Source organism: Oenanthe melanoleuca, chromosome 2, assembly GCF_029582105.1.
Source record: "Oenanthe melanoleuca isolate GR-GAL-2019-014 chromosome 2, OMel1.0, whole genome shotgun sequence".
Taxonomy (NCBI): Eukaryota; Metazoa; Chordata; class Aves; order Passeriformes; family Muscicapidae; genus Oenanthe; species Oenanthe melanoleuca.
Genome location: NC_079335.1, coordinates 73,394,248 through 73,420,435, shown reverse-complemented (window position 1 = coordinate 73,420,435; position 26,188 = coordinate 73,394,248). Strand labels below are relative to the sequence as shown.

The 26,188-nt window shown below is 41.9% G+C and overlaps 1 protein-coding gene across 1 annotated transcript in view; it reads left to right on the top strand.

Annotated features, from left to right (window-relative positions):
* The window catches only part of MYO10 (myosin X), a 161,165-nt gene that overhangs the window by 7,524 nt on the left and 127,453 nt on the right, over positions 1 to 26,188 (top strand). The window lies entirely within an intron of this gene.

The following is a 26,188-nucleotide window of genomic DNA, read 5'->3' as shown; positions in this document are numbered from 1 at the left end:
CTTCTGTAGAGGGGTTTAACATAAAATTTCCATGTGAGATCTTGTAGCTTTTCCTAGTGTGCAGTTGTGCTTAGGTATTTTTTCACCAAGGGGTTGCCCCAGTCAGTAACTGGAAAAAAAAAACCAAGGCACACTTCAGTCTTTTTAAGGCTTTGAGGAAAATTCTACAGTTTATCCTGGTGTATGGAAGGAAGTCTTCAAAAGAGAAAGTACTGGTCTCTTGTAGGGTTTGCAAAACTTGCATTGAAAATTCACATGCAATATACCTTAAGCTGGATTTCTTTTGTGTTTCAATGACTCTGTCCCCAGTGGGTAAATGTAAGCGTATTGGAGCAGAGCCTAAATATGGGAGTCTGTGCAATATCTTTTACTCCTTGTAAGATTAATGGCATACTGCAGGAAGACTTTCTAGAGGATAGACTTTACTTCTGTACAATCCAGTGTCCTGCCAGACTTCAGAGTTGAATAGGCTTCCTGTATGTGTATGTTAATACATTGGAGCCGATATATACATTGTTTCAATGGGGCATGTTGCCTGGTTTATGGTATCAGACTTTCTTTTCTTTGAGAATATATTGTCTTCATCTTGCAGCAAGCTTCACTAGGCTTTTGACTTAATGTGAAGCTAATGCAAATGTTCAAGAAATCAATGTTCTTTTTAATCCATCTCTTAGATGGATTAAGTTTTTCTATGACATTTTTGGTTTGTCCCAAATGAGGGAAGGAGGAAGAAAGAGAGGGTATCTCAGCAGCAGGTTTCAGGGAGCAAGCTGTGCCTTTACACGGGGTCCTGGCTGGTGGCTTGCACAGGGTGAAGGGCTGTGTTGGAGGACTCAGGAAATAAAAGATTAACTGCCCATTGATGTATTAGTATTGCCTTTTCCTATATATTCTTGGGAAACAATTCATAATCCTTCATTATAGGTCAGTGGTACAAGCGTGTGTTAATACAAGTCTCTTTTGTTTTGGAGAATGCCCTTAAGGACATTGCTGTAAGGACACCTTAGCAGAGGAAAACATTTGGTTCTTGCTTTTTCCCATGGTGGGCAAAACTGTATTCCCACTCTGAGCAGGTTTACCAGAGGGCATTTTATCATGGCACGTCTGGCTCTATACTGGGTTGTCATTAAAAGTACTGAGGGTCTTCTGGGTTGTGCTCTCCGTTCTTGATTTCTTGGCATGGTAATGCTGGCAGAGTGGCACCCTGCTGCCCAAGTCTGCTGTCATGGTTTCAATGTCAGGATTGGTTTTGATGCCTGTAGCACAACCTCAGGTGGAGAGAGACCTGAGGCTTAAGAGTTGCTGAGTACCAGTTGTCAGCTGGAATTGCAAAGCAGAGTATTACTGAAGGTTGTCATCAGAGTTAACACCCCAAATCCCTTGGCCCTCTTTCTCTTACAGGCTTTCAGAAGGCTTTAGAAAACTACTTTTGATGAACTTTCCAGCATCTGGAGAAAACATTTCTGTAGTTCTTGGAATGATTGTGAACTGTGAAAGTGGTGCTACTGGCAAAGCCTTGTGTGGTTTTGGTGTTGTATGCTGCTTATGCCTGTTGATCTTTCTGAGAGAAGTGCAGGATTTCTCTGAAAGATTCTCATTACTTCTCTTTTGCATTCAGCCAAACTCGCCCTGGATTTGGGGACAGGAGATAAGAGAAGTTTATTCCTTGTTTTAAAAAAAGTATTGATGTTTATAACATTATCGGAAATGGATTATTTGTTCTTATTTTAGTTGCTGTTGTTTAGAGTGACATTAAAATGTTTTCTCAGAATAAGTTAAATATATTTGTTAAGAGAATGGGATTGTTTTTCTTATGAAGTTGTTTATCTTGAGGAGAAGTCAAATCCTTTTGTTTAATGTACCCGTCTGATTACAGAGCCGGTGGACATCATTTCTATTTGCCCATTTTAGTGGATCAAACCCAGCTTTGTGTCTTGGTTAGGTTATATTTTTATTTGCTTCAGAAAGGAGCCAAGTTGGCGGGACACGAGTCGCATCAGGAGTCACGCTGGAGTTCACGTCAGGACAAGGAGTAGATGCTCATTCTGTAGGTCAGACTTCTTGCTTTGGTTGTCTTCTTGGATCTCTTCCCCTTATTAAATATAGACTGGGTTTGTGATTAGGGTTTATCCCCTCATTACAGCTTTCTGGTGATGGGTACGATGAATAGGTTTGTTTGGTGTGTCCAATCAATTAGTATATTCCCCAGAAGAAAATAAGAGCAGCATTTACAGCAGGGCTTTGAAGGGTGGCATTTCCTGCTGCCTTTCAGACCGTGTACCAGGAGGAGTGTCCCATGAAGTGAGCTCTTTGTTCTTGAAACTCCAGTCGGATTCTGCCGTGTGATACTTGATAAGCTGTTTCAAGGAATAAACACACACGGAAAATCTATACTAGAAAATGCAATTTGTGCAGCAGCCTCTTTTTTCCCTCCTTATAATAACATTTTCTAATAATTTGCACACCAAATTTAAGAAGTTTTAACAGATGATAGATGGGATTTTGGCATTTTCACAGCACCTAAGGCAAAAGGCTGATTCTGTTTTGTGTTAGTTTTAAGAGTCTCTACTCCCAATTTCTGTTCGTATCACACCATTTCTGCCATCATTTTGCCTTGGTGATCCAGTACCTTAAATGACTGGGTCTCTGGTATAGTAGTTAATACCCCAGATTTTTGTACAGAAGCCCATAAATAAACTTAATTGCAATGTGATGAAATAGTTGTATTAAACTTTTACTGTGTAGTTACACCTTTGTCAGTAGGATGCCTTTGTACCATTCAGTTAAGGTGAAGATGCCATCAGTACCTGGTGGAGGACAGAAAGTGTTATGGAAATCTGTGCATTTTCTTATGAGCATCCAGTGATCCTTTGCTGGTGGCTTGTTCTTAGAAGTCCTTACTGAGTGGAAAAGGAGAACACTGAGTCATGGAATCCTTCAGATGGGGATTCAGCAGTTACTGTGTTCCAGGTGCTTCTGGGCTCAGACAAATAAAGGCTGTATATCTGAATTTTGATTTCTTGAACTTATGTGCCACTTCCAGAAACACTTCTTTATTTTGCATGGAAACATTTGATTTAAAAAGTGTACAGTCGCTTTATGCAGTCAGAGAGTCCACAAAAGCTTTGCTGTTTTCATGGGAGTTTTTTTGCTTTTCCTGCTGAAAGGCATCAGAGGTTTTGGTAGGCAATATGAGCTGTGACTGTCTGAGGGCACAGGGATGTGCCTCCCACTCTGCATGTAGACGTTCGGCAAGAAGAGTGGCTGGACATAAATCAATTCCTAAATTGAAGGGACAAGAAAGGCTTAAGGCAGCAAACACCCAGACACCTGCAGCAAGAGGTCACATTGCTGCTGGGATGGCCCCAGGGACTCCTGGGGAGGGGAAGGAGAGGAGCTAGCATCAGGCTCTCAGCAGGACCAGATGCTTTATGTTTTTTTGCTTTGTAGTTCCTTTCAAATTTGTAGAATAATCTTCTGTTGCTGTCCTCTAACCAGCTGGAGTTTTACTAACTGTAGGTTTTGAGTGTGTATTTGCTGGTTGGGTCTTTGGTATTAGATAATCATAGACTACCCTAAGTTGGAAGAGACCTGCAAGAATCATTGAAGTCCAACTCCTATCCCTGCACAAGACACCCCAAGAATCAAACACCATGTGCCTGAAAGCATTGCTTTCAGTCCAAATGCTTCCTCATCTGTGTCAGGCTTGGTGCTGTGACCACTCCCCTGGGGAGCCTGTTCCAGTGCCCAAACACCCTCTGGGTGAAGAAACCTCTTCTAATATCCAAGCTAGACCTCCCCTGACACAGTTCCATGTCATTCCCTTGAGTCTTATCACTGGGCAGCAGAGAGAAGGGTCTGCCCCTCTGCTTTTCCTCAAAAGCAAGTTGAGACAGTTATGAGGTCTCCTCTCAGTCTCCTCTTCTTCAGGATGAACAGACCAAGTTACCTCAGCTGCTCCTCATGCAGCTTCCCCTCCAGATTCTTCACCATCTTTGGGGCCTTCCTTTAGATGCTCCTTAATGGCTTTATACCTTTCTTATACTCTGGCACCCAAACCTGCCCCAGCACTGGAGGTGAGGCTGCCCCAGCTCAGAGCAGAGCAGACAATCCCCTCCCTTGCCTGGCTGTGACGCTGTGCCTGATGCCCTCAGGACAGGGTTGGCTCTCCTGGCTCCAGGGCACTGCTGGCTCATGGTCCATGGACCAGGGCCCTCATGTCCCTTTTCAGAGTGCTGTTCTCCAGCCTCTCATTCCCCAGCCTGCACATAAATTCAGGGCTGCCCCATCCTGGGTGCAGAATCCAGCACTTTCTCTTGCTGAACTTCATCTGGTTGGTAATTGCCCAGCCCTCTTTTTTGTCTAGGTCTCTCTTCAGGGCCTCTCCTCCTGTGAGGAGGTTAGCAGCCCCTTTCATTATAAATGCCAAAATTTTGCAAAGGATTGCATTGTAGAGTAGTCTTCATATATATATATATATATATATACATATTTGTTTAGTTGTATTGAGCAATGATGTGCTTCTTGATAGTTCAGTATAGGCATATTGGAGAAATCTGTGTTTTTTTCTCAAGAAAGCTGCTGTAATATATGTTGCAAAAAATAGGACTTGGCATTTGTTAGTAGTGCTTCGTGGGTGGCAAAAATTATTTTAATAAAATCTTCCCTTTGTGGTTTTATTGACTGAAGTTCCTACTTTTTGTTACTGTGTGATCATCTTTTCCACTCATTTTGTTCCAGACACTCTACCAGAGGAACAAATAGTCACTAAGTGGCTTTTTCTCTCCAGAAGTCCAGTTGTGGTATTACCAGTTGTTTTTCAGGAAAGAGCTACATTTTTATCAGATCTTTGTAACTGTAAGAAAAGGGAAAAATTTCATGAGTTCTCTGTCACTTGGCAAATGTTTTGCTGCTGAGGCTGCTGGAGGTAGTCTGTACCTGAGACCATTGGGATGTTTGTTCTTTACATCTTCACTTGTGGAGGGGTCTGAGACCACCGGCAAGTAAGGATGCTCCTTGTGTGTGCTTTGAAGAAGAGAAGGTTGTGTCAGTAAACTCAAAGGTATGACTCTGTAAGGTGCTGGTTCCTTTGTGGGTGTGTATATTTATTTAGCTTACTGATATTTTATTGTACTCCAGCCACAATCCTGTGCTGTTCCTTCCTTTCCCTGTGTACCAATGAAGAGGAAAGGCGTGGGGGAAGACAATACCTTGTATTGTTTGCTGATGTAGATCTAAACAGGATATTTGTGCCTTCTCTTAACCTGTTGTTCCTTGCTAATGCTGATGTTACCTACGATTCTTGTATATTGCATGTATTTTTCTCATTTCTCAAATTTAGGTAAATTATTTGGCACAGCTGCTGTGTCTGCATGGGAGGAAATATATGTCAAGGCATTGCTTCAAGGTTATTTAGAAGCAAAAAGATTTGATTAATTTGTGTATCTTCTCCCTCCTCCTGACCTTTATAGTTGGAAGTAACTGAAGCAGTGGAAAAAAAAAAAAAAAAAAAAGTGTTTGTTTGTTTATTTTTCCCAGTGCCCTGGGAAGCTTGTTCACAGCTCAAAAGCCATACCGAGCAAGAATAACATAAATGTCTGAATTGCTGAAAGCTTAAATTCCCTGATGGAAAGGTGGTTTGTTGAGGGGAAAAAATAAGGTCAGAAGTAGTAGCCATTAGTGGCTATAAATAAAGTTACTCATTTAGGCCCTCAGATGGATAAAAGAGAGAAGTTGTTCCAGTTTTTCATCTTTACCATGTGGTAAAAAGTAAGGTATGTCATGCCCTGCTGTTTATTAGATGGTTTAAAAATAGCTCCACTTGTGCTGTTTTCTGCTCAAAGGAAGGTTTTCAAGCACACTTAAATAAGTGACGAAAGCTGTTTGGCCCCAATCTGAAATAAATAAATTGAGTTTATGAATCATTTCACTTTTAGCAAGTTGTGTTCCCTGCAGGGCAGTGTCTATTCTGTCAGTACATTTACAGTTCTGATAAAACTCTGAATTTTGTTTTTAACCCATATCTATGATCATGTGAGCAACATGGAAATGGTGCAGGGAGTAGCTAATGTGTACCCGTGGGTAAATTTGCCTTGTCTTTTGAAACATAAAACATGGTTTGCAACCTTGTGGAGTAGCAGGCTGATTTTCTTTCTTGGAGGCAACAGCCGTGAAAGTGAGGAGGATGCAACAAACCAGCCTGAGGTAGCAATGCCCTGAGACTGCCCTGGGGACCCTGGCAGAGTCTGGAAGACTCCAGGGGCTCCCTGCTGAGTTTGGGAACCACTTCAGACAGACAGCTGGTTTTCCTAGGCTCCAGGTGTTGGGATTAACCTTATTCAGAAGGGCACCAAGTGCAGTCTGGGTCTTTCTGTGTCTTTATTGCACTGTGTACAGTGCTAAACCCACAAATTACACTTTCAGAAGTCTTTGTTTAAGAAGCAACTCCCTTCTATGCTTAGCTGTGTTTTGGCCCAATTAAGTGAAGGATTTTGGGGCTTGCCTGAATGGCTGAGTAATAATTAACCTTTCTTTGACTTAGTGGTGCAGAACTAGAACGTTCAGAGCTAGATTTCTTCTGCCTTGGTGTTGCCTGACCGAGCAGTGACACGTGTCATGTCCTCTTTCCCCTTTAATGCCAAGTGTGTTTGTGGACATGTTGCATTTTTTGGGCTTCTTTGGAAAGTAATAATAAAGATGAAATCTTTTGGGCTTATCCTGAGTCCAAAGCATAGCACTGAGTGTCCTTCTCATGGCTCCCAGCTCCCTGTGTGCATTTTGCCCAGCAGCTCTTCCAAGGCTGAGGGGGCTGTTATAAAGGTCTCTCCTGTGCCATGGGGGATGCAGGTGAGCAGACTGTTCCCATTCTGTGAGTTATGCTTCTCTTATCAGCAGATGCTGGCAGTTCCCAAACAGGTGGCTGTAATAGTGGTTTCTGACTGGGCAGGAGCAGGAAGTTGCTGGGTAAGCATAGGCTTGTGGGTGGGTAGGTTTAAAGACAGAAGAGTTTTAGGGTTTTGGTGATCTATAGCTAAGCTATGTGATTGTGTCTAAAGATAACAAACCGAAAACCAGCAGTGGGAGTTAGTGTTGAGGCTTAGGTTTCTAAAATTTGGCCTGCATAGTACCAGATTGTGTAATTTTTTCCATGGAAATTTAGCTCCTGATGTTGCTCTGCTTAAAATAAGTAAAGACATGGTAATCCCAGGATTGAATATGGAAACAATTCCACCTGAGTAAGAGCAGAGTCATAATGTGTGTATGAAAATTAAGCATTTTCTGAAATACCTTCTATTTTTCATTTCCAGCTGAGTGCCAGTCACTTGGCTTCTTACACATCACAATCTAAGCTTGCTGTGGGAGAATTAATTAACATTTAGGGAAAGATATCCCTGTCTGTGACAGGGGAGGTTGAACTAGATGATCTTTAAAGGTTCCTTCCAACATAAACCAGTCTATGACTGTGAACACTGCAACTATTGTGACTCAGGAAACTCCTGAGTCAATCCATATAACAGTAACCAGGAAAAAATGATTAAAATCCAGGAGGTAACTGCTGCTGATCTTGGTACAGCTTACACTGAAGTAGCAGTGACAGTGGTCCAAGCACAGCTTCTGCAAATCTGCTGTCCCACTGACTGCAGTGCAGGCTGCAGGGCCCCTGCATTGCTGCTGTGGCTCCCAGGTGGGCACAGTGGCACAGCCTGGCGTGGCCTCCCAGCCGTGTCCATCCTGTCAGGGCGAGGGCAGGAAGCCTCTGCCACAATCGTGTCTCTGTGCTCTTCACACAGACCTGGCTTTGTTAGCACATGACTTATCTGACTTGCCATGCTTTCTAACCCATCTCAGGATCATTGTTCTATTGATTTGTACATCAGCTGTAGAGCTGCTCCTATTGCACGTATGTCCTTGGAAAAACAGAAACCAGTTTTTTGTTTCCACTTAATTACTTTTAATGAAGCCACCAAGCTGTCTCCTTACCTATACAGGGCATGGCATGTATTGAGTGAAGAACATTTACCTTTGGTGCCTTTGGGAAGATGTTCAAAACTGGCCCACAAGATTCATAGGGGATTTTTTTTTCGTTGTTTTTTTTAGGAAACAATCCTTAAGAGATTACTGTCTTTGAAAGACTACAGGTACTGCCACATAGAAGGCCAAGTTCAATGATGTTTCCTTTAAATTATCAGAAAGGAAGCAGAGCAGTGTATGAAGTTGAGAGTAATTAGCGGGTGCCATGTATTTCCTGCCTCTGCCAATGCAACAGAATTGCTTCAGGGCTGGATAGGGGTAATGACACATCAGCCTTTGTCTTTCAGGCACCAGATGGTATCATGAGAGCTGCTGCTAGGAGCAAAAAGCCCCAAGCTGGAAACACAGCGTAGAAAACAGACTTAAAGAAGAACTGGACATTGCTCTTCCCTCCAAATGAGCAGGAAGAAGTTGCATGTGACATTATTATTTGCATTATTGTGTGAAGTAGTAACTGTGTTCTACAGGGCAAGCAGTGCTCCACACCTGTGGCAGTATGGTTGTATACTTGGGCAGCTGCCTCAGGAACAGAGGGTGTGGATGTGAGTGCACTCAGGGTGATCCATCACCAGCCCATGCTCTGTCTTGAGCATTCAAGAATCAACTTGCTGGAGAAAATATCTGCTGGAAGCTCTTTTTTTCGCAAGAGAAGAACCACTGAATGACTCACATCTTTTATTTCTGTAAATGTGTCTGTAAGCATATGGATATAGTTTTATCTGAGGGAAAGACTTGTATGGCATATTAGGCTAAAAAACTCCAAAGAAGCTTCTTGTAAGTTGGCTGAAGTTGTGTATTACCTCTGGAAGTTGGGTATGTTTGAGGTGGGTCTTAATGTGGTCTGGAGGAATGGAAATGAAGCAAGTGTCTCTTCATGCTAGTTATGGGCCTAGATTCTGTAGTTCTGTACAAATGGGATCTTGCTTATGTGAACATGAGGAGTGGATTTAACTCCTACAAGAAGCGAACGTCATGAAGCCATGTGTGTATCTGAAAATATACACAGAAGTTCTGAAGGTCACGTTTGTGCATAAACAAATACGCTTTGTGTCTCTCTGAAGATGAAAGGCAGCTGAAAACGTGACCAAAACAATGTCGTGTCAGCGCTCTCTTCAAAAGATCTGTGTTCAGTGATAAACACCCTGCCAGAATTGAGCTGTGCTCATCTTATGAGTAAGCAGCTAGAATTATGATGAAATTATGGTAATTTCTTAAAAATAAAAACAAGTTGGTGCTTGAACAGCAGTGAAATTGCAGGAGGAGTGGCTCATGCGCACTAGGGGAAAGGTGATGTCATGTGGATGCTGTCGTGGGATTTGAATGATTTAAACTGCTTTGCTGCACGTGCCAAAGTGCTGCAGCCCTCAACAAAAACTTCACTCTGCTTTTGTCGTGGTTGTCTGGTTATTACAGTGTTTTCCCTTTCCAATATGTTTTTCCTTTTCCTGGGTGGAGAGGTGTAGTGTATAGACAAGGCTCTTGCCCTCCCTGGGAGTTTGCACCCATGCAAATAAAACCAGATCTACTGCCTGTTCTGAGCAGGGGGCCAAGTTCTGGGTACCTTGCTTGGAGGAGGAGCAGCAGGCACACAGTCCCTGTGGCTTTCAATATTTTCCATTGCACACATGAAAATGGTATGGAGCTCTGAGGACTCAGAATTAATTTCCTTAGAGCTGAGGAAATCTTTGTTCCTGTCTGCAGAACGAGGTATTTCATATGCTGCATCGTGGGTTAGAGGTAGTATGTGTGGTAAGCAGAAAGTTATTGCTCCACTTTGAGATGATGATTTATGACTGCTTTGAAAAGAAAATTGGTTATTTTAAAGGCCAAGTCTTTTTGACCAGCCAAGTAAAAACTTGGAGGAAGCAAATACAGAGCTGGCAGTGTAGGAACACATTGCTGGTACAACATTTATTTGGAGCAAAGCCTAAGCGGCTTTTCATGTTTCCTACTTCCTAGAGTTCAGGAGTGCTGCAGAGCCACCAGCTGCAGCAAAACTGTCTTGTGAGGCTGGGTGTTTTGGTAATCATGAGCAAGATGCTTTTCAGTTGTTTTGCCATAGACATTAGTGATAACAGACTGTTGTGTTTGTTTTTTGAAGAGTAAAAGTAAAATTTTGGCTAAAGCAGTATGAACAATGAGTAACATTCAAATTTTTTGAAATTACGTTTCTGAGAGTAATTCTGTAGGGATGAGTACCCCTCCAGGTGACTAAGTTGGAGCATTTTTCCCAGATGAGGTCTGGGCTGAAGAAGCAATCATTCATTCTTGGGTTTGTGTCACATTCATATCAGCTGAAATCAAGCACATGCTCTTTCTGACTAAGGAGACATTCCTGAATCGTCTTCTGTTCTACACTAATTAGCTAAAAATGCTTCTCTTTGCACAATTCCATGCTTCAGCATTTGTGGGAAAGTTGTTTTTTCAGTAATGTTTAGGTAATTTTATTTTGCCTAAGAGTTCTTAAAAAATCCTGAGAGAACAAGACAAAAATCACCATCCAAATATAACAAATACCTGTATTTTTTTGTTTGTTGGTTTGTTGTTTTTTTTTTTTAATTTATTGATAGCATAGTAATATGAGGAGTGGCTTTATTATTAGCGTGAAAAGTAATAAAAGATACTGGCTGGGTATAGGCAGAGGAAGGCATTTATATTTGTTTTATGCTTGCATTCTTTTGTGCCATAAAAATCTGTTTATGAGCATGTATAATTAAATGTTTTAATAGCACTGTGTGAAGCAGTCATGGAAAATTCCCAGTTTGAGCTTCTGCAGCCTTGCTTTGAAGCCCATTTACTTGGAGTTTTGTTTGGGTTATTACTTCTGCTTTTAGGGCTCTGGGTTTGTTTGTTTGTTTGGGGAGTTTTTTGTTTTGTATGTTAATATAAGCACCTCTGCAAGCAGGGAAGAATCAGTAATACTGCATTTTGAGTACTGCACTTGCTTTTTAATTTAGACACACTGATAATTTGACTTGAAATTATTGTGTGGTCAGCTTCTTTATAGATAATTTAAAGCATTATCCTCGTGATGGAAAGCTTGCAAAGCCCTCCCAGGTCTCACAGACTGGGGAACTGCACCACGCTGTAGGAAGCAGATGTTTATGGAATTGTCTGGGCTGACTTTTACAGAGTAGTTGGTTGATTTAATTCAAAAGTTCACAGAGGAGTTGGTTGATGTAATTAATTGTGAAGTAAAAATGAATTTCCTTGTAAGTGTTCATACTGCTGAATGGAACACTTTCAGAGGTAACTGCAGAGAAAAGTCATGGTTCCTTGGGCTTTAGAGTCAACGAGGGTTTCTTGTGAGGACCTTCTGTCCAGTATGTTGACTCTCAGCTTCCAGCATACTTTTTGGGTGGCAGGGTGAGGGAGGAAGCTGGGAGATGCAGAGCAGTGATGTGTAAATGTACTGGAGCAGTTACCTTGTAGGAGAAAAGTTGCTCTATGATCTGTGTGTTGTCTGTCTGTTGCCTGATAGCAGTATCTCTCTACAAATACCTGTAAGGAGGTGGTAGCCAGGTGGGGTTGGTCTCTTCTCACAAGTAACAAATGATGGGACAAGAGGAAACATCCTCCAATTGCACCAGGGAAGGTCTAGATTGGATATGAGCCAATCTTTTTTCACCAAGAATATAGTCAAGCTTTGGACCCACAGTCTTCGTGGCCTTTCTTTGTCTCATATGTCTGTGTCTCAAAGCAGCTGTATTTTTGCCAGCCCTTCCTCTGGTCTTGCATCAGTTTTTCTAATATGGGGAAGCACAGCTTTCCACAGCTGGCACTTGCAGGCTCTTCCAGGCTGGGGAAAACGTGACTATCAGTCACAGTTGGCAGGAGTTTGTGTGAAGGGAACAGGATCTCCTCAATGGATGAGTTTGGCATCGCAACCCAAGTAGGTCACATCAGTTAGTAAAGAGTGTGATCTTATTTCAGACCTGATCCTGCAGAAACGAGGGGGGGAATTTTTGCCTCTCTGCTGCAGCAATGCTTCACTGCTTGCTTGAGCTAATCCCCTTGGCTAATGGGAAGGGCCTAGGTGCAAGGGGCTCCCACCTTGATATATGAATGGTGCATCTCTGGGAGATTACAGAGTATAGTCAAAATCATTTGGCTGAGGAGGTCCATTGCCTGCTGACAGGCATGTAGCTGTTCAACCCTAGTTTAATGATGCTTTTGCACACTGGTGTAGTAAATTAGAAGAGAGTCTGAACCCAGATATATTTCCTTAATCCTGGTTATCTCTGAGATAAATGCCTATTTTGTCAGAGGGTAATGCTTTAAATCACTTCTGTTTGATTAAGCTCTTCTAGCTGCTTTGTGGTGTAGTTTTGGATTAAATCTTCAACAACCTGCTGTACAGTAAAACACTCACGTGTGCAAAAAAAAAAAATGACAGAAGCAACATCTGTGTTTCTCCTTCTCCTGCATGAGTACTAGGTTGAGGTTGTCGTTTTTCCTTTTGACAATTACCAGCTCTTGTAAACATGCATTGAAGAAAGAAAAAAATTGAATACCAGAGTCATACAGTAGATGTCTGTCCTTGTCCCGGAAACAAGGGTGCAGAATGGGAACACGTCAAGTCTCTAGGTGTGCCTGCAGATGAGGAAACGTGACACACCTTTCTGTTGAAAGTGGAGTTCAGATTTTAAGCTTCTTTGGAAAGGTGCTGCAAGCCATGAAGAAAGGTGTGTCACTGCACATCCAAGGAGCCTGTGAGCTGATTTGCATGACTGCCTTGGGGGTTTACTTATAGATGTAAGATGGAACAATATACAATTACAGGGTTCTGTCCAGCATATGATGTGCAAGTGTCTATGACAGGAGGAGAGAAGATTTGCTCATAATAAAATACGTGCTATGTTTCTGTGTTTCCTACTAAGAGTGCTCCCTTCTGACAGTTCAGTAATGAATGAACTTCAAAGGAGTAAATTTTTTTAATGTAATATGTAGGAAAAATGCCAGTAAAAGCAATAATGATTTGGAATAATGACTCTGCTGACTTGCCCTGTAGATGTTTCATTTTATAGCTGCACAAGTGCAGAAGAATTTAAACAGATACCTTAATCAGGGTAGCATTACTGCGAGGAAATGTATCTGATCAGGGAGAAGTGGAGTAAGCAAAAAAGCAGGAGATTGCTTTTCAGAGAGTTGTGACCTTGGGCAGCTGAATATAATGGCTGCAGTGTTCAGGCTGCCTCTTTACCTTGCAACTGCTGCATACCATTGGTATTCATCAGCAGTGACCAGGCTCTGCAGTGGGGAGCATTGCAAAGCATCACCTTTTTTCTGAGAGAAGTTTAAAGTTGATAAAATGCAGAAGTGTTCAAAGTGCATGCAGGAAATGCTGTCTTTTATCTGAACTTCATGGATTTCTGACTTTACCCACTATATCAACTTCATTGCTAAATCTTCCTTCAATATGGATCCCAAACTCTCTTTTATACTGAGTTGCACCTTCTGCCTCTATTACAGTGGTGTGAAATGCCACCTGTGCAGCCTGCTCTGGTGTCACCTTACCTGGGGGAAAGCAGAGATTAGCCCTGATTGACAGTCTTCTGCTCGTACTGTGCAACAGCTGAGGAGGAGACTGGGCTGGGATTAAATTTCTCTTCCACTACTGCCACCTAATTTTCCTTGTCCTGTGTGCTGGCAAAGTGAATTAGGTGTTTTCAGCTGCCTGTTGCGGTTTATTTTTCTTTGAAAACATATGATCACAGGTTTGAGAAGTAACTCATAATCAGCTATTTCATATTTACTGACACCTTTGTGTTTGTTTTGTGGTCGGTAGGTTAGATCCTGTTTATAAACTATTTACAAACAATGAATTTTGAATTCAATAACAAGTTATTTAGGTTATAGGCTTCTATCCTTTGCAGTGTGACACATTCTCTTCATATTTCACAAGAAAATCGGAAAACATTGAAAGATAACATTGATCAAATCTTATGTTTTTTACATTTTTATTCCTATCTGAGTTTTTGTTGGGAGTCTTTTCTGAGTTCCTGACTTGGGAAGGAGAAGAAGAAGGTAGTCATTGGAGAAAGAGGAATGGGAAGAGGTAGCAGTTCTTCTGTCTGCTTCAGGCCCAAGAGAAGTGTTCACCAAAGTCCCAGGGAGCGTTTCCTCCCAGGCATCTGAAAATATTGATCAGGGTATGTAGGACAAAAAAAAGATTATATAGGGAAGTGGAAGAAAGGACATTCTTCAGGATTGCAGACAGGTGCAATAATTTCAGAGAGTCCTCTTAGTATCCTTTATTCAGATGCTGGAAATGTGAAATAATTCTAAAAAAAATGGAAAGTGGAATAATTTTTTTTTCTGTGTATGTAGACTTGTGTGTCTCTTCACAGGTGTGCTGGGGAGTCTGAGGGTCACTCTTCAGCTCTTTTCCTACCACTCCCTCTCCTCTGAAAATAGAGAAAATCTATATAGACAGTGTTACCCAGATTACTCTTTTACTTAGGTACTTAGTTATGTTCTGTTGACTAAAGCTCCCATAACTCTCCAGCAAAGAATCTTCCCCTTTTCTGTGTAGAAGTACAATACCCATTAGCATGTTATGAATGCTTTCATACACTGCTGGGATTGTTGCCTGGTTGCTTTTGTTTTTTAAGATGTGCATTTCATTGCTGCATGCAAGGCAGTGAGCTTCAGAAAGTCAGAGGGCAGAAGGCAGCAGATATTCCGCGCCATAAAAAGTGCACATGTCCTTGTGAATTAGAAAACCTTTCTCTCAGCGGGGCTGGTCACACCTGCTCTGTGTGAGGAGCCAGGCTGAGCTCAGGCAGTGCTCAGCAGGCACAGCAATGTACCTCTGCATCCCCCACGCTCCCTGTAAGCACACGTTGTGCTTGCCAGCCTTTCTGTGCATGGGAATAAGCCAGTGCTCTGCTCTCTAATGATAAAGTGTGCCATTACGTTTTGCTTAATTGGTTGTGTTTTCATCAGGTGATCTCCAGACAGGCAATTTGGAGTTTCTCAGTGATTATTGTGGTTTGCAGTGTACAAATTAGTGTGGGAAGTTGCAAACATTAGCCTTCCAATTTAGTGCTTTAGTGGCAGTGTTGGCTCTTTCCATGCTCATCCGAATTGCAAAAGGCAAGGAGGGAGAGCATGGGAGGACACTGTGATGCCTGCCATTCCCTGGGACATCCATGCCCTGGCAAAGGTGTTATCCCATTTTCCAAACCTGCTTCTAGAAGCCAGGCAGCACAGGTGGGCTTCAGACGTAGAAGAGTATGATTCCCCTCCTCCTTACCACCTGGATTTGTAGTATTTTTATTTATTTAATTTTTAAGGATGATTAGGTCCTGGGAATCTAGTACTGGTTCCCCACCACCTCAAGTTGTTTCATAACCCATCCTGTATAGCACTGCAAGCCTGATAATGTCTGCCCAAAGCTTGATAACATCTGCCCAAGCTTCCCAAATGCCCCTCACTTGCTGCAGGCCAGAAATCCATGTTTTTCGCGCTAGGTGTAGACATGATGTGCTTAATCTTCAGCAGGCTTCCCTGGGCTCCCATTCCTGTCTTTGAGCTGTGTGTGCTGCCTTGTGCCCACCCTGAGGGACCACACTTGTGTGAGGCAGATGCTGGACTGCCCAAGTGTCTCATCTGTTGGAGCTGATGCTGTGAAGAGGTGCTTGTCCCAAATCCAGGATACTGCCCCTGAGTTTTGGCAGAGCAAATCAACAGGATGGAGCAGGGGCTGCTGGTGGAAGCTGCTTGGTGAGTCTCTGTGGCTCATGGGAATGGAGGACCTGAGCTCCAAATGCTAAGGTCTGAGCAGCCCAAACCTCTCAACTGCTTGTGGTCAAAGCGTAGCTGGGATTTGTCCCTCAGTGAGGGGTCAGACCAGTCAGATGGGCTTCAAAAAGGCTGAAATGCTTGTTGAAAAGGCTACTGTACAGGTGCAACAGCACCTCCTAATTTACCTACCGTTTCTCATCTGTTTCTTCTTATTCTATAGATGTTTACATATATGCAGAGTTCTATGGACGACTGAAGGACATCATAGGGCAAAGTCAGCAAAGAGCTCTGTTGTTTGCAGGGCAAACCCCATAGAGCTTGCCAAAATTTGATAAAAAATAAGACAATGAAAAAACAAAACAAACAAATAAAAAAACAGACCAACAAAAAAAGCCCCAAACAAACAAAACTCATCAACCCCCCCAAAATAAACCCCACCCAAACTGAAGCATGAACTAGCGAAGTAAAGAAATAATTCAGTGTAAAATACATTCTTTTAATACTTCTGTCCCTGTGGCAAGAGATATGTAGCTATCCTGTTGTGAAAGCAAAGCTGCCAAGTGAAATGAAGCATGCTGAATCATCAATTGTAAATTCAATGTGAGGGGATCAATACAACTTAGCAACAGAACTTATGACCTGACATTTAAAATTCTCCTGTTTTCAATAATCAGTGTTTCTATTAATAAAAGAATGAAAGAATTGTGGTCCATTATTCTCTTTTCTCACTCCTTTTCACACTTACTTTCTTAGCTTTGGAATGAAGTCTTGCAAAGTTTCATGGCATCAAAGTGTGACCTGTATGTCTACAAAATCCTGAGATTTAATTTCAAGCAAATATGGAGCATGGAAGAAGAGATAGGGGAAACTATCCCAAACTACTTAGAAAGAATGTGGGTTGGGTGGGTCAGTTTGTTTTTATCTTATGACTCTGATCTTATAGCTGTTTTTTGAAAGAATTGAGTCTGGAAATACTTTCCTTGTTGCCCATCCCTACTACAACACATGAAAATTGTTCATGTGTAAACTGATATATTTGAGCTACAGAGAGACACAAACAAAATACAAAAAACATCCCTCTAATGTTTTAAGACCTGTAAAAAGATCATGAAAACTGACAATATGGAATATAAAACTAAAGTGAAACCTTTTGTGCTTTGATGCCAGTAAATTGAAAAGTGAAAGCTGTAGTATTATTCTTGGGAATAATTTTTAAGTATGCTTGTTAGCTTGCACAGTCTGTTGTTTAATATGGATTAATTTTTTCACTCCAGAATCCCACTTGGGTAAAGGTATGCTTTCCTGGAATTCCCTGCTTCTTTGGCATGAGAAGGGGAAAAAAGAAAAAGGGAACTCTGAGCTTCGTAGAAGCCAGGAATAGTCCTTACCTTCCTAAATGCAATTCCTGCTTCTTGCTTTTAGGTGCAACACTGGCATTGTATCAGTGATGCTTCTTGATGCAAGAAGACTTTGACTAATACTACCAAAATAAAATCAGATAGCTGACAAAGGCTATTCAAAGGTAGAAAATGCATATTGATCAGAAAGTTCATCTGCTTTGCAAGTTCAAAACAGGCTGAATTGTTACAAAGCCCCTCTAGACAAGGTATATCCATGCTGTGTAGCTCAACTAGCATCTGTAGGAAAAATAGTACTACTATATAGTGTATAGTTGTTTTGTACTGGATTATCTTCAAAAATTTCCATATCCAGGTACATAGAGAATATTGTTAAGAACTGAACAGTGCTTGACTAATGAATCTAATAGAAAGTCTAATGTCTCATGAAGGTAAATGCTTCTCTTCAGAGCAAATGTGCCAAAATGAATGTTTTTCCACTTAATCAGCTTTGAAGTAGTCAATTGAGATGTTCTTCCTCAACAAAATGTTTCAAAATGTGGCTGAACATGTACATTTGGAAGCAGAAGTTCACATTTTGAAAACAAGACTCTCCTCAGGCTTTGCAGACAGTCAATGAGAACCATCTCTCAAGTTCAGTCTAAACTGAACCTTGATTCAGAATGGTTGCTCTCTCCCGTGCCCTGTGGCTGGTGCTTGTGAGTTGGCTTGCCTGGCCTCTGCTTTGTGTCCAGACAGGAGAGGCAAGAGAATGGTGAAAAAACTGCTTGGGTCTTTTGCAAAACCTGTGAAAAGTGGTTTTGAGACTGCTAGACACCTGTGGCAGGTGACTTTTAAGTTTTTAAGGGCAGAGTTTCTGAAGAAGAGCCAAGCTGTTTGGCTCCAACAAGGAGGGTAGTGAACAAATTCACGCCATTGCTTTGCCTTGTTGTCTTTGAAACCCCAGTCCCAAGAGGGCAGCTTATGCAGGGAATGAGAAGAGAGTGCTAGCATGACTTTTCACATGTGTGGATTTAAAAATCCTTCTCCCCCTTGATGTGCATTTATAATCATGCCATGTACCATTAAACATTGCCAAGCTGGCAGCTTGTGGACTGGGGACTTCCAGGCCCAACCAGGCATGGTGGATGACTGCAGACATTTTGGCAGGCTGTTCTCCTTTTCCCTGGGTCACTGGTAGAGCTGCACAGCAGTGTGAGAGCTGACTAGATAACGTGGCAAAGAGTATGCAAGCAGAAGCTGGTGATGATTGAAGTTGTCTTGTTGGGGCAGTGGTCTGGAACAGCTACTCCTGCTGGCTGCATTGCTGTAGGCTTTGGTGAAAGATTCTTAGTGGAGTCTCTCTTCCCCTGCTGCTTTCTTGCACACTGCCCTTGGTTCTGTGTTCCTTAAAATACCTGTTGGAAATTCTGTGTTTGGCTTTGTTGTTAGGGTTTTTTTGTTTCTGTTGTTTTGTTCATGTGTGGTCATGACTGTAATGAATTAAAAAATGAGTTTCTGAAAGAAATATGGGTGCTTAACAAAACTGTGCTGTCATCAAAGCCAGAACTGCAACTCTTACTGAGTTCTGTGGATGCAGAGTTAGGGCTTGTTTGATTCGCAGTATAAATTTTAAAGGGGTTTTTGAGTATATTCCTCTCCAAGAACTCAAATAAGGGGAGAGAATTACATGGTACTTTTAAGATGGCCATGAATACACCAGAATGTCAGTCATTTGCCTGGCCATTGCTAGATGATGTAGATCCCGAGGGAAAGATGTGTAGTGACCTCAAGCACTTTTTGCCCATGTCACTACACCTCAGTGCTGTCATCAGTAGCTGCCTCCTCTTCCTTCTCCTCACCCACTTGTTTTCTTTTTGAATTACTTATCTTCCTTACTGAGTTTGAACAGATTAAAATCCTGCCTCCAAGCTACTGTAGAGGGGTGACAGTGGTGGAGGCAGTGCCATAAACCAGGCAAGTCTGTGATAACCAGCTGATGATGATGTAAAGTGGGACTTGAAACTGCAGATCCCATAGATAGAGAAAAGTTGCTGTATGTGTTTCCCTGCTTCATTTTTGCACTTCTGTTCATAGTCAGTTGCTAAATAGTACTTAGAGCAATGATTTTTAATTCCAGAATTAATCAGACATGTCATTGTCTCGACTGCACAGAAACTGTTGCTTCTTTACCTTTCATTTGCAGGCATGAGAACAAGCTGTTGTCTGCTAGCAGCCTGTCTAACTTGACCACAGTTGATAATGGCAGTAGGCTTTCCAGACTCCTGCACTGTCATGTTTTTGCAGCCATGATGCTGAGATATGGGTTAGGCAGTCTTGAAAGTGATAAAAAGCGTTTTGTAAAACCTGTCAAAACAAATTTGGTGAATCTCTCATGAAAGTCATAACTCAGACTGTACCAATACCAATAACTCTTCCAAAAAGACTTTATGATATCTTCTTGCTGGGTTTGCTTTTGACAGCATGATAAAATTGCTGCTTCCTAGCCATTCAGAAATCTGTTGTCCTCAAGAGCTGACAACCATATCTTCAGTGTTCTAGCAGAGAGAAAAGTGCAATAGCTTTTTGATGGAATTGCCTTTTGGCTTTTGAGTGAGATCTATTAGTGATGGGTGTCTTCACGCTGAACAGCAGAAGATGAGGAGGAACATGCTTGTCCACCTGCATATATTGAGAGTAATGTCTGTGTGCTGCTTGTGTTGGGCATAATTGGAAGATACAAATGTTTGTGCTGTTATTTGTTGGTTTGGTTTTTTTTAATCTATGTAGAAAATACTGTCTTACATGAAGCACTGGTCTTAGAAGGGCTGGTGCCTTCAAAGGGCTGAGGAAGGTACAAATTTATTCTGGTTCCCTTTCAAGTCAGTAATAATATATGTTTTAATCCAGTTTTTTTTTTTTAAGTAGTATACCATCACTAGCTCTGTGCTATCTCCAGTTACTGAAACAGGAGGAGATGGAGCCTGTTCAAGGTTAATCAGCAGCTGTTGCACAGACCTCAGGAGCAGGAGAGCTGGTGCTTTGATCTGATGTGGGGGATTGACAGACAACAGAAACATCTCATTTTCAAGGACATTTTGCTCTGCAGGAAACTAACCCCCCCTGAACTGACCTTATATCCCATGGAAGCATCTCCATGGCTTTGTTCTGCTTTAAAACAGGAAAGAAAATAGTATTGTTTAAGAAATAGTATTAAATTTGTTGAGAGGAAGGTGTTAGTATTTTGCCCCTGAGTGTTTTCTGAGGAAAGTACTTTTATCCCATTTGGCTGGATTAAGTATGTGCCTTGATTTATGTAGATGATGAGTTCATGAAGTTGGGTTCAAGAAACTGAAATTTAGTTTGCATTTTCAAATAAACTTACAAAGTTGTGCTTTCTCTCACTATGTACAGGGTTCAACTAGTCCTTCTCTGTAATGTCCATTCCTTTCCACCCTATCATCCCTGAATAAACACTAATTTCTGACTGCTGACAGAGAGGGGTAGGCTGGCTGTCTAGAAATGGAACCTATTGGTGGCACTGTGTTGGAGCAATTTCTGGAGTGTTAATTTATTTCACTTTTGTACATCATGTGACAGTAGTAGCTAACCACAGACCTTAACAGTAGTTCCCACATTCAGCCACTGCTGATGACCAGCTCTTCTGGAAGCCTTTTGTTGATGGAAAGCAGCACCAAGGGAGCCAGGCAGTGCAAAGGAGGGCATCTAGACCAACATTCTAAATTAAAGAGCAATACATCAGAGAAATGGCCATTACTGCTTGTTTCCCTGGACTTAGATATGGAAGAACAGGTCTGGTTTTCTGCTCAAGAGGCTGAATAGTTCGTATGTGAATTGAAGTCAGTGAGGGGTATTCAGCTTCCAGTGAATTTTCCACTGAGTAGTCTGGCCAGGCACTTTATATGTTTTTGGGTACCTAAATTTAACTGTTTTCAGTAGCCAAGCCAATAGGGAAGAGTGAGTTTTCAGAAATATAACTGACTATTAATATGAAATTAGCAAAATCGTGTCTTTTTCTTGATAACCTCTTTCTTTTTGTGGCTCCTCCTTAATCATCATCAGTTTGTGACTTAGGAAAGAGAAGGAATGAAGAGAAATGTGGTTTTGGTTATCTTTTGCATTAAAAAGTTATGTCCTGCTTGACCTAGTTAATAACATCTTTTCCTGTCTCTCAGACTTTGTATTTAGCCAAGCTACTGAGGTGCATGAACAAAAGGTTCTCTAAATACATATTGTCTATTGTTCCTTTCACTTTGCCAAGCCTCAATAGTGACTGCTTTTTGAATGCAGATGCAGCATAACCTACATTCATAGCTCTTAATTTAAAGCAGTTTTAACTCTTTTGAATCAACTGCAGTGATGTGTTGAATGGATTTGACATTATAAGGTGTGAATGAGTAGTGTTTGCACTGAGATGAGAACACAGGTGTTTTACAATATCCACTGTTTCGTATGTAGACCTATATATGATATATATGTATATAAAATATAATTAATGTGCAGTTATTTTATTCAGCATACAGCATGGATGCATACAAAATCTGACTTGTTAATTAGAGTTTTGCAATGAATGCTCCACCATTTTACTTAATTGGGATAAAGTTAATCATTAATTTTGTGATTTTTCAGCATATATATCCAACAGAAAGTGAAAAAATAAGGTATTTTTGTTGTCTCCAAGAAGAGAGTACTGAGGAAGATAAGAAGTAGTGTTTGCATTTTCAGCATCAAAATCTGTGAGATAGGAAGACCCAGGACTTCTCCAGGTGGTCTTGCAGCTGTGAGATTTGCAAAGCTATTTCCCTTCAGTTTTGCAGTCACTAGAAATTTATTTGCTACGGAAATGATGGCATATGGCTGTTCTTCTACAAACACCATTCTAAGTATTTTTACAACCTTACTTCATGGAAATAAAAAACACTGGGCTGTAGTTAGTGCTCCATGGCTTTCTTTGCCCTCGTACCAGAAGGCTGGCTTGTCAGGGAGCTCTGGAGTAACCCAAGACACCAGGCTTCTCCCTGTGAAAGAGGTTCAAGTCAATTGTAGCCACGATGCGCATTGAGAGGATTCCTTGCTCAGGTGGGTCTTGTATGCCAAGTCTTGTCGTAAATTAGGCACTGGTGAAGATTTTGTCACTGGTGCCTGGCTAATGCACTGCAGAGGGATAGCAGCTGGATCAATGTCTGTAGCTTGCATAGTTGTCGAGGTATCTCTTGCCAAGACCTTTTTTGTTTTGCCTCTACCCAGAGGGGAAGGCACATGGACAGACACTCCATTGTAGAGCTACCTTGCCAGGGAACATGTTGTATTTGCATTCCAGATGCCTCTGGCTTTGTGAACTGCATTGTTCCAGCCTCCTTTGAATAGCAGCTATTGACCCCTAACAATGTACATTTGTTTAAATCAACCCCTTTCTCTGCTTTAAAAAGCTTATTATACCACTAGCCCAACCAAGTGAAGGCTTCTCTTCAGGCCCCTTCTTTTCCCCTTCATAGCAAGAAAAAAAGACTTTGCAGCGTTAATTATTTAATTTCAAGATGGAAAACATTTTTCCCCTTCTGAGAGGCTATTTTGAATGCTGAGGTTTTGGCAAATTTTGTTGCGGCTTAATGTTTACAAGCTTTTCATTGCTCTTGAAAGCATAAACTTCACGTTACTTGAGCTTCTGAGATGCTGGCAAATAATAAACCAGTGGAATAACAGGGGTTTGGTTGTCTGAAACACTTGAAGAACTTGACTGGATTTTGGCAGAATGATTTTTTTGCTTTTTATGTGTGCATTTAGGTGCATTGAGCTCACGTAGAAGGAGACGGTGAAGACTGACCAGGACAGACCTTTAGTGCCCAGCAGCAGGCTTGCAAAAGTATTTCTGTGAGGTAGAAGGTGGGAGGCTGGGACCAAATTCTCCTTGCTGCTTGGGGTGACATTAGTACATGCATCCACCCCTCAAGCCATGAGGTCTCCAGAACCTGATGGTGACAGTACCACCATCATTAAATCCCGTGCAATTTGTGAACCAAACTGTGACTGCTGTGGGGTGAAGCTTTGCTGTGCCTTGTTCCTGTGAGGTTATTAAGTCAAGGCAGAAAAGACTAATGAAATAAAAATTTTCTGAGAGCTAGACAACCTTTTAGTCCTTTCATTTTATGCCATAATAACACCACTAGTAACAGCAAAATATTAAAATGTGGAACAGTGGTTGTCTGATGGAGTGGGGTGGTTTAATGAGGATTTGTTCTTCTGCTGTCCTGTGTTAAGTCAGGAGTATCTCATCTTGTGAGGTATCTCATCTTGTGAGGTTTCTATAGACATTACTGTTGAACATGTTAGTAAAATGTTACATGTTCACATGTTCACATATTTACATGTTATTAATGTGTTGCCTGCAAGTTGATGAAGGTGATCCTACCCCTCTGCTCAGCCCTGGTGAGCTGTGTCCATCCGTGCTCCTCAGTGCAGGAGAGACATGGATATACTGGATAGGGTCTAAAAGAGGACAGAAAGATCATGAAGGGTCTCTCTCCTAGGACTACAAGCTGAGAGAGATAGAATTCTTAGTCTGGATAAGGCTCAGGGGGAGTCTCACAGTGTGTGTAAATACCTGTAGGGAAGATAAAAGAGAAGGGAGCCAGGCTTTTCTTGGTGATGCTTAGTGACAGGCTCAGAGGCAGTGGGCACAGGCTGAAACAGGAGACTCACACTGAACATCAGGAAACACTTTCTGTTGTGGGAGTGACTGAGTGCCAGTGTGGGAGTGACAGCCAGCTCTGTGTGAGCCTGCTTGAGCCCCTGGGCTAGGGGCTCTCCAGAGGTCCCTGTCATTTTCAGCCTTCTGGGGTGCACAGATGAAGTGAGGTGGCTGAGGACATGCAGGAATCCCAGGCAAAGTTCAGCTCACTTGCTTTCATTGTATGGCATGGTGTAGCATGGGTGCATCATCATATCAATTCTCTTGCTGGGCACTCGTGCTTATGGGCTTTAGAGCCATTGCATGGTGAGTTAAGTGGGCTCTGCATCACCCAGCCCCACAGGGTTGACAGGCAGCTGCAAGCCTCAGGTTTTCACTTTCGGGCACTCTTGGGGACAGTGAGCTGATGGCAGCACCTGCATTAATGTGAAAAAACCCCTTTGTCTCTGCATGATGGTTGTGGTAGATGTTCCTTAGTACCAGATATGTAGCCTTCAAAGTTGTCATCACTCCTGTGCCTGTACCCGAGGGACACAGGACATTTCTGCTTGCTGGCTCTGGTGCAGAGGTAGCAGAGGAAGTCCAAGAGCAATGCCCTCACATCAGCCTTCCTTCCTCTGGGAAGTGCAGGGTGAGAGGTGCCCTTGGACCAGTCAGCATGGAGATGTTTGTGATGTTCAAGAGAATAAAAACAAAGCAGTGCCCTGGGTTTTCTGATTACCAAAGTCTGATGTAGACCCAGGAGAGTGGGTGGAAATGTTCAGCTGCTCTTCCTGGATTTTGAATTTAATATTCAAGTCTTATCTATGGCTCTTACCATTTCTGGGGAGCCATCTCCCCATTGTTTTCTAGTTCCCTGTCCCCCCTCTCACCCACCTCAGGTACTGGCACTCTCCTTTCCACTTCCATCTGCCTTAACCCTGCACTTTTGAGTTGACAAACCTTGCATTTGAGCTGCTTCAGAATTGCTGTATGCCTAGAAACCATCTGACTCAAAGTTTTGGAAATAAAAGTGCAAATGCTCCACAGGTATTTGCAGCACTGAAAATGGAAAGCAGTTTGTGAAAAGATACAGTGGCAGAAAAGAGTTTTGCTCTTACCTCATCCTCTGTGTCCAGGTGAGCCCTTCCCATTTAGGGAGCTCCAAGAGCAAGAGTTTTTAAATTCTCCATGAGTACTATTTTATCTCAGTGCTGCTATTGTCCCATCATAGAAAGAAGAATAACATTTATTCAACATTAAGCATAAAAGCATATGTAACCTGTAATGTGGCTGAAGTCCTTGGTAAGCTCACAAGCCACTCACCTTGAATAGGCAACAGAATAAAAATCCATATTTGTCTTGATTATTACTTAGGACTGCACCCCCACCACCTTAAAAAGACTTTATGTCTGGTTTCTCTGTGTGAAAATTCAGGCAAGGACGGCCTTTGGATGCTAGCATGCAAAATTATTTTAATTGTTGTACACCCAGGCCTTGTGGTTGTCAGGGTATATCCCAGCACTTTCCTACCACTCCTTTACTTTTTCTTTAAGAGGATGTTTGACTTTTCTGGTGAAAAAAATCTCTCTGAAAGCCACTAAAATACTGTAGCCCTGATATGGAGCCAGGTGTTTGAAGAGAACAGGAGTGTAGTTTGGTTGGAAATCAGGCCATGGGTCACTGCTGCTCGGTGTTTTCATACCAGCTAAAGTCTCCTACACAGGAACAACTTGAGTGGCTATTGCAGATGCGGTCCTCTTTCCTTGTTCTTGGTGCTAGATATTTCTGTTTTCTTAATGCTGCATCTACCAGCCAGGTGATAGGTGCAGCATTAAGCTCCACCTGCTCCATTGGACTGACTTAGGTGTCTCACTGACAGTGTCTCAGATGCCTCCAAAACAAATATCAGTTCTTTGTAGCCTCGCTTGCTACTTGTTAGTCCTTTTTTTTTTTAAATCCTCTACATTGTTGTGCAGCCAAGGGAGGAGAACCATATAAAGGGGAGTAGTTTAGAAAAAAGGTGAAAGAAGTGCTGGGCGTGTCTGTCTGACTGAAGTTGAAAATAAACAGGTAGGGAGCCAGCTGGCTTTGGGGCGGATCTTCTAAACTGTGTGTAAATTCAAACACTGTTCTGTAATTTTACATGTGCTAGCATGAGGCACTTGACTCAGAGGATTGGCTCCAGCTGCTCTTGCCGGTATTTAGGAACTTGTTAAAAAAAATAAAAGGCACTTCAGTGTAGTTCTCCTGTGTTTACTCATCGAGCAGAAACAAACAAATACTTACTAAGAGATTATTTTATTTTCTTTCACTTGCTTATTTGGATTTGCTTTCTCTTTCTCTCCTATTCCCTGATAAATATTTCTAGAGAAAAATAGTG